This window comes from Entelurus aequoreus, linkage group LG06 (genome assembly GCF_033978785.1).
Source record: "Entelurus aequoreus isolate RoL-2023_Sb linkage group LG06, RoL_Eaeq_v1.1, whole genome shotgun sequence".
Taxonomy (NCBI): Eukaryota; Metazoa; Chordata; class Actinopteri; order Syngnathiformes; family Syngnathidae; genus Entelurus; species Entelurus aequoreus.
Window position 1 is genome coordinate 20327202 of NC_084736.1, and position 12500 is coordinate 20339701.

Consider the following 12500-nt stretch of genomic DNA (forward strand, 5'->3'; position numbering starts at 1 on the left):
GTGTGTGTGTGTGTGTGTGTGTGTGTGTGTGTGTGTGTGTGTGTGTGTGTGTGTGTGTCCTTCAGCTTGATCTTGGTATGTCACACATTTCCAGCTCAATTATCTCCAACCATGACACGTTTAACCACCAGCACACAGCTCGCTAATTAGCCTGCAGCCCCGAGACCACGACAACAAAGTCCGTCTTTAGCTCAATATCCATCTTGTCTGAACCCCCCCTGACACGTCGCCTCTCCAAAAGTGTGTGTGTGTGTGTGTGTGTGTTTGTGTGTGTGTGTGTGTGTGTGTCAGTCTTTGTCAACAGGTTTTTGCAAAGCAAACAATGACTGGACGTTCATCTTTACTTGGATTTTTATGTCCGACCCAGCAGGCACAAGACATTCATACAACGTTGATTCTACGTCAATGTCATCTGAAACAATGTTGCGAAATAGTTGTATTTGTACATTGAGACAACATTGTTGTCTAACGTTGGATCCACATTGTTGGTTGGGAAATGACCAAATTTCAAAAGGTCAAATTAATGTCGCAACCTGACATTGAATCAACGTGGTCAAAAAGCATGTTGTTTCAACGTTGCATTTGTGTTGTACAATATTGGTTGGGAATTGACCAAAATTCAATGGTCAAATCAATGTCAGAACCTAACATTGATTAAACGTTGTCAAAAAGCATGTTGTTTCAACGTTGTATTTGTGTTGTAGAATGTTGGTTGGGAAATGACCAAATTTCAATGATCAAATCAAAGTCAGAACACAACATTGTAAATGTTGTAGTGTGGAATGTTACTTATAATTATTAACCATATGGAATGGACGTATGCTGTCTTTAAGATGAAGTGGAGTGGTAAAAAAATATTTGCCGCACCTAGTGGTTACAATAATTTATGAAATTAGGCTCATGACACAGTAAGTTGAATGATGCGGACACGTTTGTTACTGGATACTTTTAAATACGCCTCTGCCTTGGAGACTTTGTATGTGTAAGTAATATGCAAATTTGACTATTGTTTACATTAACAGATGTGTTGTTTTACACTGCAATATTGTTCAGTGATTATTATTATGTCTAGCTTGTGTAGCTGCTAGCTCCTGGTAGCATATAGCCTAGCATGTTTACATTTTGTAAATGACCTGACTAAAATAGAAGAAATTGTGTGCTTATTGGTGGACATTTAGATGTTAACTGGCTGTCCAGCTGTGCACAGTTTGTGATCGTGCCAATTCATGCAAATTCAACCAATCCTTATGAACGACCTCTGTCTAATGCCCGGAAATTTCATTTTGGCCAATTATAGTCATCTTTGCGAATGCAATTTGTCAACTGTTTAAAAAAAACAACAACATGTAACGATACATTAAGTCTTTAATTCTCAAACGACACAATTGTCCCCCTTTCACGTACCTCAGACCTCTTTCCTGCTCTTGACTGTGGCACTTTAGTATATAAAGATTCAGCAACACACCAAAGTCCTTTCTACTTTGTACAGTTATACAGGTTGTGTTTTAGCCTCATTCTTGTGAGAATCCTGCGTGTGACTGAAACAGTAAGGAGTGGGCCTATCCGGGACTAGCTGCAGTGTGCTCAAACAACCACCAGGTGGCATCTGTGAGCAGATAATACTGTATCATCTAACTAAAAACTAACCAAATCCCACTGTATGTATTCATATACTGTATGTATTAAAACTCAATTAAGGATATATTCTTTATTTGCAATGCCGACCAAGCAAATAGGCAGCTTTTACACTTTAGAGACGTTGAAGTGTGATGATAATCTCTCATTATCTCTCATTTACCTACAAACATTTTAAATATAGATCGCTTTAAACCAGTGGTTCTCCATGTACCACCATAATGACCAACATTAAACTACAGTAGCGTAGTAGGCTTAAGTATTCATTAAAAACAAGGCACAGAGGTTGTATTTAGCAAGTATATTTTCTGTTTACAGTTTGAACAGTAACACTATGTTTGAATACTTAATTCAGTGATTATTTGGTGTATCACTAGTGGTACAAGTACCACAGTTTGTTTCAGATGCTCTTAATGTGCAGGGGTAAAAATGTTGGAACATAAGTTAATGTTTAAGATGGACAAACAAGAGGCAAACTAGGGGCAAAAAAGACTGATAAAGTTGAGGAATGCTCATCAAACACTTATTTGGAACATCCCACAGGTGAAAGGCTAATTGGGAACAGGTGGGTGCCATGATTGGGTATAAAAGCAGCTTCCATGAAATGCTCAGTCATTCACAAAACAAGGATGGGGTGAGGGTCACCACTTTGTCAACAAATAAGTGAGCAAATTGTCGAACAGTTTAAGAACAACATTTCTCAACCAGCTATTGCAAGGAATTTAGGGATTTCACCATCTACGGTCCGTAATATCATCAAAAGGATCAGAGAATCTGGAGAAATCACTGCACATAAGCGATGATATTACGGACCTTCGATCCCTCAGGCGGTACTGCATCAAAAAGCGACATCAGTGTGTAAAGGATATCAGCACATGGGCTCGGGAACACTTCAGAAAACCACTGTCAATAACAACAGTTTGTCGCTACATCTGTAAGTGCAAGTTAAAACTTTACTATGCGAAGCAAAGGCCATTTATCAACAACACCCAGAAAAGCAGCCGGCTTCGCTGGGCCTGAGCTCATTTAAGATGGACTGATACAAAGTGTAAAAGTGTTCTGTGGTCTGACGAGTCCACATTTCAAATTGTTTTTGGAAACCGTGGACATTGTGTCCTCCGGAACAAAGAGGAAAAGAACCATCCGGATTGTTCTAGGCGCAAAGTTAAAAAGCCAGCATCTGTGATGGTATGGGGGTGTATTAGTGCCCAAGACATGGGTAACTTACACATCCGTGAAGGCGCCATTAATGCTGAAAGGTACATACAGGTTTTGGAGCAACATATGTTCCCATGCAAGCAACGTCATCATGGACGCCCCTGCTTATTTCAGCAAGACAATGCCAAGCCACGTGTTACATCAACGTGGCTTCATAGTAAAAGAGTGCGGGTACTAGACTGGTCTGCCTGTAGTCCAGACCTGTCTCCCATTGAAAATGTGTGGCGCATTATGAAGCCTAAAATACCACAACAGAGACCCTCGGACTGTTGAACAACTTAAGCTGTACATCAAGCAAGAATGGGAAAGAATTCCACCTGAGAAGCTTCAAAAATGTGTCTCCTCAGTTCCCAAACGTTTACTGAGTGTTGTTAAAAGGAAAGGCCATGTAACACAGTGGTGAACATGCCCTTTCCCAACTACTTAGGCACGTGTTGCAGCCATGAAATTCTAAGTTAATTATTATTTGCAAAAAAAAAAATAAAGTTTATGAGTTTGAACATCAAATATCTTGTCTTTGCAGTGCATTCAACTGAATATGGGCTGAAAAGGATTTGCAAATCATTGTATTTCGTTTGTATTTACATCTAACACAATTTCCCAACTCATATGTATAATAAAAATATCATTACATAAAATCACAAGTTGATTTCATAAAGAAGCCTCAAAACATCGCTTTTTTTTTTTGCCGCAACTCTCTAAAAGTTAGGCCACAACAATCACAAAAAAAGTCCGCAAAATCCTGGGGGGGACTGACTACAAGGTGGACTCACGGCACTCACGACGTCGCTGCCTTGCTCTTTTCAGCCGGAGATGCGAGAGGGGAAATAGATACCTGCACTAATAAGTTCACTCCTCTCCACTGGTTGCACTTCCTACGACAAGGCCTACTCCTCTGTGTGCCCCGACGTCACTCCGCTTCCCAATTACCACCTTGCACACATGCACACACGCACACACACACACACACACACACATTCACACACACACTAATTTACACTTAGTCAAGTTTTAAACGTCTCCTGTTAAATTCATAAAAGATTGCATTTTCATCCCTCCAAAGACAACGTGATCTCCTCACCTTTCCTATACTTTACGTAGCATCACATTAAACATGGAGGGCGGCAAATGAGCAAAAAGTGCCAAAGCGTGGGGAAAAAAGGCAGCGTTTGGACCCCACAAAGTTATAAAAAAAAATGTATAAATCCTAATGATTCACTGTGCAGCACACACAGCATGGATTGTTAATCATGCATAATTAAAACCTGGAAAATATATGTGTAGCGTTTTACGTCCTTCTGTCGAGGGGGTCTTTTTAGGAAATATATTGCGCGAAAATGCACAAAAGGAGTGCCTGATCAAAAAGGTAAAGTTTAGTAGGTCAGCTTGTGTCGCAGGTCTGCTCATCTCACCCGCACCTCGACGCCTGCAACAACAAACGTCTTGACGTTTCAAAGGTAAAAAGTAGAGATGTCCGATAATGGCTTTTTTGCAGATATCCAATATTGTCCAACTCTTAATTACTGATTCCGATATCAACCGATACCGATATATACAGTCGTGGAATTAACACATTATTATGCCTAATTTTGTTGTGATGCCCCGCTGGATGCATTAAACAATGTAACAAGGTTTTCCAAAATAAATCAACTCAAGTTATGGAAAAAAATGTCAATTTATTATTGAAGTCACAAAGTGCTTTTTTTTTACATGCCTCAAAACAGCATCTTGGAATTCGGGACATGCTCTCCCTGAGAGAGCATGAGGAGGTTGAGGTGGGCGGGGTTGGGGTTGAGGGGCGGGGGGTGTATATTCTAGCGTCCCGGAGGAGTTAGCGCTGCAAGGGGTTCTGGGTATTTGTGTTGTTGTGTTTATGTTGTGTTACGGTGCAGATGTTCTCCCGAAATGTGTTTGTCATTCTTGTTTGGTGTGGGTTCACAGTGTGGCGCATATTTGTAACAGTGTTAAAGGCCTACTGAAAGCCACTACTACCGACCACGCAGTCTGATAGTTTATATATCAATGATGAAATCTTAACATTGCAACACATGCCAATACGGTCGGGTTAACTTATAAAGTACAATTTTAAATTTCCCGCCACACTTCCGGTTGAAAAAGCCTTCGAAGGATGACGTATGCGCGTGACGTAGCCCGAGGAACAGAGGTATGCCTTCTCCATTGAATACAATACAAAAAAGCTCTGTTTTCATTTCATAATTCCACAGTATTCTGGACATCTGTGTTGGTGAATCTTTTGCAATTTGTTTAATGAACAATGGAGGCTGCAAAGAAGAACGTTGTAGGTGGCTGTAGCAACACAAGGACCACTTACTCGGATAGCAGACGCCTAGCCGATGCTAGCAGACGCCTAGTCGATGCTAGCAGATGCCTAGCCGATGCTAGCAGACCCACCGCACGGATGATCTGGTGAAGTCCTTCGTCGCGCCGTCAATCGCTGGAACGCAGGTGAGCACGGGTGTTGCTGAGCAAAGCAGATGAGGGCTGGCTGGCGTAGGTGGAGCGCTAATGTTTTTATCATAGCTCTGTGAGCTCCGGTTGCTAAGTTAGCCTTAGCGTCGTTAGCAACAGCATTGTTAAGCTTTGCCAGGCTGAGATCTATTAACCGTGTAGTTACATGTACATGGTTTAATAGTATTGCCGATCTTCTGTCTATCCTTCCAGTCAGGGATTTATTTATTTTGTTTCTATCTGCATTTGAGACAGATGCTATCACGTTAGCTCATGCTAAAGATGCTAAAGAGCTTCGTCGATGTATTGTCGTGGAGATAAAAGGCACTGTAATATCCATTTCGCGTTCTCGACTCTCATTTTCAAGAGGATATAGTATCCGAGGTGGTTTAAAATACAAATCCGTGATCCACAATAGAAAAAGGAGAGAGTGTGGAATCCAATGAGCCAGCTTGTACCTAAGTTACGGTCAGAGCGAAAACAAATATGTATTTCACTGCATTCTAGTCCGTCACTCTAACGTTCCTCGTCCACAAATCTTTCATCCTCGCTCAAATTAATGGGGTAATGGTCCGAATAGCTCTAGCTGCGTTGAAAACAATAGGAAAATATGAGGGGGTGAACAACTGACAACGTCACGCTACTTCCGGTAGGGGCAAGGTTTTTTTTTATAAGAGACCAAAAGTTGCGAACTTTATCGACGTTGTTCTATACTAAATCCTTTCAGCAAAAATATGGCAATATCGCAAAATGATCAAGTATGACACATAGAATGGATCTGCTATCCCCGTTTAAATTAAAAAAATTCATTTCAGTAGGCCTTTAAAGTTGTTTATACGGTCACCCTCAGTGTGACCTGTATGGCTGTTGACCAAGTATGCTTGCATTCACTTGTGTGTGTGAAAAGCCGTAGATATTATGTGACTGGGCCGGCACGCAAAGGCAGTGCCTTTAAAGTTTATTGGCGCTCTGTACTTCTCCCTACGTCCGTGTGCACAGCGGCGTTTTAAAAAGTCATAAATTTTACTTTTTGAAACCGATACAGATAATTTCCGATATTACATTTTAAAGCATTTATCGGCCGATAATATCGGCAGTCCGATGTTATCGGACATCTCTAGTTCTGACTTTATTTTGGTGTGATATTACTGATGAATTAGTCTTTTTTTTTTACTACAGTCACATCCCTATAGACCAGGGGTGTCAAACTAATTTCAGATCAGGGGCCACATGGAGAAAAATCTACTCCCAAGTGGGCCGGACTGGTAAAATCACGCCATATCGTGACTTAAAAATAAAGACAGCGTCAGATTGTTTTCTTTGTTTAAAAATAGAACAAGCACATTCTGGAAATGTACAAATCATAATGTTGGGTTTTTTAACACTTACATGTTGCGGTTAATAGTCATTATTTATACTTTCTGAATAAATTATGTGATAATGTTCATCAGTCAACTCATTGGTGTTTATTCTCAATCTATCAAGATTTTTTAAAAAATATCAAAATCAAATTACAGGATGTTATTTATGTAGTTTGACCATTTTCCTCGAGTAATGTACTAACATCATGTGTTTTTTTTGTTTTTTTTACATATGTAGCATCATCTACAAAGATACAAAGAATTGCTATTGCGACATCTAGTGGACACATTTAGAACCGCAGTTTCTTTCATTCAAAAATTGTGGCTCGTTTTTATACTTAGCAAACTCATCTCGCGGGGCGGATAAAACCAGAAAACAATTTGCAGTTGTTTGTTGAGTAGCCGTTTGTATGCACACGCATGCACGTGTGCGTAAAAAGAAACGTAGCAACATTTGAAGTCACTTTTCTGCTGGATAGCGCGTAGTCAACACCTAATTTTGTACCGTATTTTTCGGAGTATAAGTCGCTCCGGAGTATAAGTCGCACCGGCCGAAAATGCATAATAAAGAAGGAAAAAAAACATATATAAGTCGCACTGGAGTATAAGTCACATATTTTGGGGACATTTATTTGATAAAACCCAACACCAAGAATAGACATTTGAAAGGCAATTTAAAATAAATAAAGAATAGTGAACAACAGGGTGAATAAGTGTACGTTATATGACGCATAAATAACCAACTGAGAACGTGCCTGGTATGTTAACGTAACACATTATGGTAAGAGTCATTCAAATAACTATAACATGTAGAACATGTTATACGTTTACCAAACAATCTGTCACTCCTAATCGCTAAATCCCATGAAATCTTATACGTCTAGTCTCTTACGTGAATGAGCTAAATAATATTATTTAACATTTTACGGTAATGTGTTAATAATTTCACACTTAAGTCGCTCCAGAGTATAAGTCGCACCCCTGGCCAAACTATGAAAAAAACTGCGACTTATAGTCCGAAAAACATTGGCGTTGTTAGGCCTATTTTAGGGGGGCTCAAGCCCCCCTAAAATGTTCTTAAGCCCCCCTAAATAATTTGGTGTTAAAAAAAAAAAAAAAAATTAAATTAAAAATCTTTTTTTTTTTTTTTTTTTTACAAATACATGCCGACATATTCATTATAAAGTGGCCCAAATATGAGTTTAAATAAATAATCATATAAACTGTCATTATTCACTCAGTTTCCCCTCACTTCATAGTGTAAGGTAGAGAGCCCCTTTAGTGCGTCGGTATCCAATCCATTCCACTTGCTCATATAAAAAATGCCCACATCACTCAAAATCCAGTCCGCATTTTCTCTGCGACCTTGCTTGCGGTCCTGCAGGTGTACGAAGCACATTAGCACACAGCACTGCAGAACAAGAACCTTGTGTCTGCAATTGTAAATAATTTAGTTTTTAAGTTTTGTGTTTTTTGTAGAATCTAAATAAAGTAATATACATTAGCCTATTGTTAAAATAATGAAAACAACATCATTAAATATATTTGTTTTATTGTATTGTTACATTAATAGCTGTTGTATTATTATAGGATGGCTTGTTAAACATTTCATAGGATTTTCAGAGGGTAGAAAAACCAAGACATTTAATATAAAATGTAAAATGAATAAATACATAAAAAGAAAAAGAAAAAAAATGGTTAAAAGCCATCGTCCCGGGGAGCATTTAATTTCGTCCCGTGCATTTTTTTTTACCATCCCCGGGACGACGGAACTACATTAATCTCAAGCCCTGGAAGTTACATTTTATTGTTTGCATTATTTGTTTCAGCATTGCACTTTGAAGACGGTCCCTCAGCTCTTTGACAGCTTTGGCTCTTTTTCAGATTAGCAGACTAAGTCTTTCTTATTTACAGTATATATAAATGTTTCTCATTTCTATTCAGACTTCCATATATATTTAATTTCCTTAACGGCTTGCCATAATATATATATATATAAATATATTATATACAAGCCAAATCATCCCGATCCAGATATTACTTTAATTCAAGTAATTAAGTAATATTTCCAGGGCTTGAATTTACAACCATTTTAGTCACATATGTGCCCAAAATGTAATCTGTGCAACTTCAAAATATTTGGGAACAAACAATTATTGTATTGTGAGCGAAAGTGGTGGCATTAGCCTCTATGTTGTGAATTAATAACATAGAGGCTAATGCCATGACTTTCATTGTGTTTCAGTGTATCTTGAAGGATCATGCAAGTAATTGTTTCTTGTTGATGCTGTAAACAAAATGTCACTGTGCTAACCCATGTTTGTTGTTGTACTGAACACAGATTAAAACTAAACCGACTGAAATAATAATAATAATAACAATGATTAATTTCTAAGTCTTTGTTAGCTGTTTGTGAAGTTTTGTGCTCGTGCGCTACGTTCGCTCACATCCTGCATCTCCTGGGGGCTAAGCCCCCCCTGTGCTTAAAAGCTAGTGACGCCCCTGCCGAAAAATACGGTAGTCACATTTTTATTACAAACCCCATTTCCATATGAGTTGGGAAATTGTGTTAGATGTAAATATAAACGGAATACAATGATTTGCAAATCCTTTTAAACCCATATTCAGTTGAATGCACTGCAAAGACAAGATATTTGATGTTCAAACTCATAAACTTTATTTATTTTTTTGCAAATAATAATTAACTTAGAATTTCATGGCTGCAACACGTGCCAAAGTAGTTGGGAAAGGGCATGTTCACCACTGTGTTACATGGCCTTTCCTTTTAACAACACTCAGTAAACGTTTGGGAACTGAGGAGACACATTTTTTAAGCTACTCAGGTGGAATTCTTTCCAATTCTTGCTTGATGTACAGCTTAAGTTGTTCAACAGTCCGGGGGTCTCCGTTGTGGTATTTTAGGCTTCATAATGCGCCACACATTTTCAATGGGAGACAGGTCTGGACTACAGGCAGGCCAGTCTAGTACCCGCACTCTTTTACTATGAAGCCATGTTGATGTAACACGTGGCTTGGCATTGTCTTGCATGAAAAAGACTTTGCTTGGATGGCAACATATGTTGCTCCAAAACCTGTATGTACTTTTCAGCATTAATGGCGCCTTCACAGACGTGTAAGTTACCCATGTCTTGGGCACTAATACACCTCCATACCATCACAGATGGTGGCTTTTCAACGTTGCACCTATAACAATCCGGATGGTTCTTTTCCTCTTTGGTCCGGAGGACACAACGTCCACAGTTTCCAAAAACAATTTGAAATTTGGACTCGTCAGACCACAGAACACTTTTCCACTTTGTATCAGTCCATCTTAGATGAGCTCAGGCCCAGCGAAGCCGACGGCATTTCTGGGTGTTGTCGATAAACGGTTTTCGCCTTGCATAGGAGAGTTTTAACTTGCACTTACAGATGTAGCGACCAACTGTAGTCACTGACAGTGGGTTTCTGAAGTGTTCCTGAGCCCATGTGGTGATATCCTTTACACACCGATGTCGCTTGTTGATGCAGTACAGCCTGAGGGATCGAAGGTCACAGGCTTAGCTGCTTACTTGCAGTGATATCTCCAGATTCTCTGAACCCTTTGATGATATTACGGACCGTAGATGGTGAAATCCCTAAATTCCTTGCAATAGCTGGTTGAGAAAGGTTTTTCTTAAACTGTTCAACAATTTGCTCACGCATTTGTTGACAAAGTGGTGACCCTCACCCCATCCTTGTTTGTGAATGACTGAGCATTTCATGGAATCTACTTTTATACCCAATCATGGCACCCACCTGTTCCCAATTTGCCTGTTCACCTGTGGGATGTTCCAAATAAGTGTTTGATGAGCATTCCTCAACTTTATCAGTATTTATTGCCACCTTTCCCAACTTCTTTGTCACGTGTTGCTGGCATCAAATTCTAAAGTTAATGATTATTTGCACAAAAAAAAAAATGTTTATCAGTTTGAACATCAAATATGTTGTCTTTGTAGCATATTCAACTGAATATGGGTTGAAAATGATTTGCAAATCATTGTATTCCATTTATATTTACATCTAACACAATTTCCCAACTCATATGGAAACGGGGTTTGTATGTCCCGATTTTTATTTTATTGTTGTTTAAACTTTTTATAGACATTTATCCCAAATGACAGTGTTGTCTTTGTTTGCTATTTCCCTGTGTTTATTTTATATTTTAATTCTACTTCCTGTTGGAGTGCTTGTTTTGCCGCGTTCTGTTTCCTGCCAGCCCACCTGTTTCCCTATTTACTTGTCACTCCCATGGACACCTTTAAGAGACGGAACTTGCGGCTTTCGCAGTTAAAGGTGAACTGAAATATTTCCTGTTATCCTGCTAAACCTTTCTACTTCCTGCAAATCCTCAGAGGGTCATCAGATGGCCGCCGCCGATGCTGCTGCTGCGCCGGCATCTAAGAGCAAGAAATGCCAGGGAGATAAAGCAGCGCCATAAACACACGTGCACGCAAACCCCACACATGCGCCGACATCAGCACGCGCCCGCCGTGACATTTGCCGTCGCCGCCGTGAATCTGGGAGCATCGGCCGCCGAAGCGACCCAACATCGGGCCTCGCTATAATTTATCAGCTCGTCTTCCCCGGCCCGGCTGGCATTATCAAAGCTGGAGCAGGGCGACTCCTCTCTGGCACCTCCTCTGCCATTTTGAAGTGAGTCACGATGGCGAGGACCCACCTTTCCTCTAATTGGTCGTGATAATCAGACGCCCTTTCACATTATCACTCCTTAACCCCAAAAAGGGCACAAAGTTCTACTTCAGAAGTACTTCACACACATATATATATATACACACATATATACATATACAGGGTCTTAATGTAATTGAACATGGCGGACCCCCACCACATTTTTATTATCGCCACACCTTGAAAATAAGTTCGTTTTTTTTACTTGAAAACCAATTAAAGTAATATATTATATTGTAGCCCCCAGAAGTCATTACAAATTCCGACGCAATTTTTAACTTTTATTACCAATCTTATAATAACAAATGGCACAATTCCAACTAGTGTTGTACTGATACCAATATGTTGGTACCGGTACCAAAATTATTTCGATACTTTTTGGTACTTTTCTAAATAAAGGGAACCACAAAAAATTGCATTATTGGCTTTATTTCAACAAAAAATCTTAAGGTACATTAAACATATGTTTCTTATTGCAAGTTTGTCCTTAAATAAAATAGTCAACATAAAAGTCTTTTATTAGTAAGTAAACAAACAAAGGCTCCTAATTAGTCTGCTGACATATGCAGTAACATATTGTGTCATTTTCCATTCTACTATTTTGTCAACATTACGAGGGACAAGCTGTAAAAAATGAATTATTAATCTACTTCTTCATTAACTGTTAATATCTTCTTTTTTTGTCTCTTAACATGTTCTATCTACACTTCTGTTAAAATGTAATAATCACTTATTCTTCTGTTGTTTGGATGCTTTACATTAGTTTTGGATGATACCACAAATGTAGGTAACGATCCGATACCAAGTAGTTACAGGATCATACAATGGTCATAATTGAAGTCCTCATGTGTCCAGGGACGTATTTGCCTAGTTTATAAACATAATATAAATGAAAAAAAGATGTTGTGAAGCTAAAAAATATCGATATAGTAGTATCAACTAGAAACGTTCCTGTACTTGGTATCAATACAGTAGATGTCAGATTTGTTTACATTGTGACGCCGGTGAGCTACGGTGTGTAGTGAAGCATGTTTAGCTATTCCTCGTCGTGCAGGGATGATACTTGTAAGAAGCTTATTTAGGAGGATT

The 12500-nt window shown here is 39.1% G+C and overlaps 1 long non-coding RNA gene across 1 annotated transcript in view; it reads right to left on the reverse strand.

Annotated features, from left to right (window-relative positions):
* The window catches only part of LOC133651470 (uncharacterized), a 95477-nt gene that overhangs the window by 4460 nt on the left and 78517 nt on the right, over positions 1-12500 (reverse strand). The window lies entirely within an intron of this gene.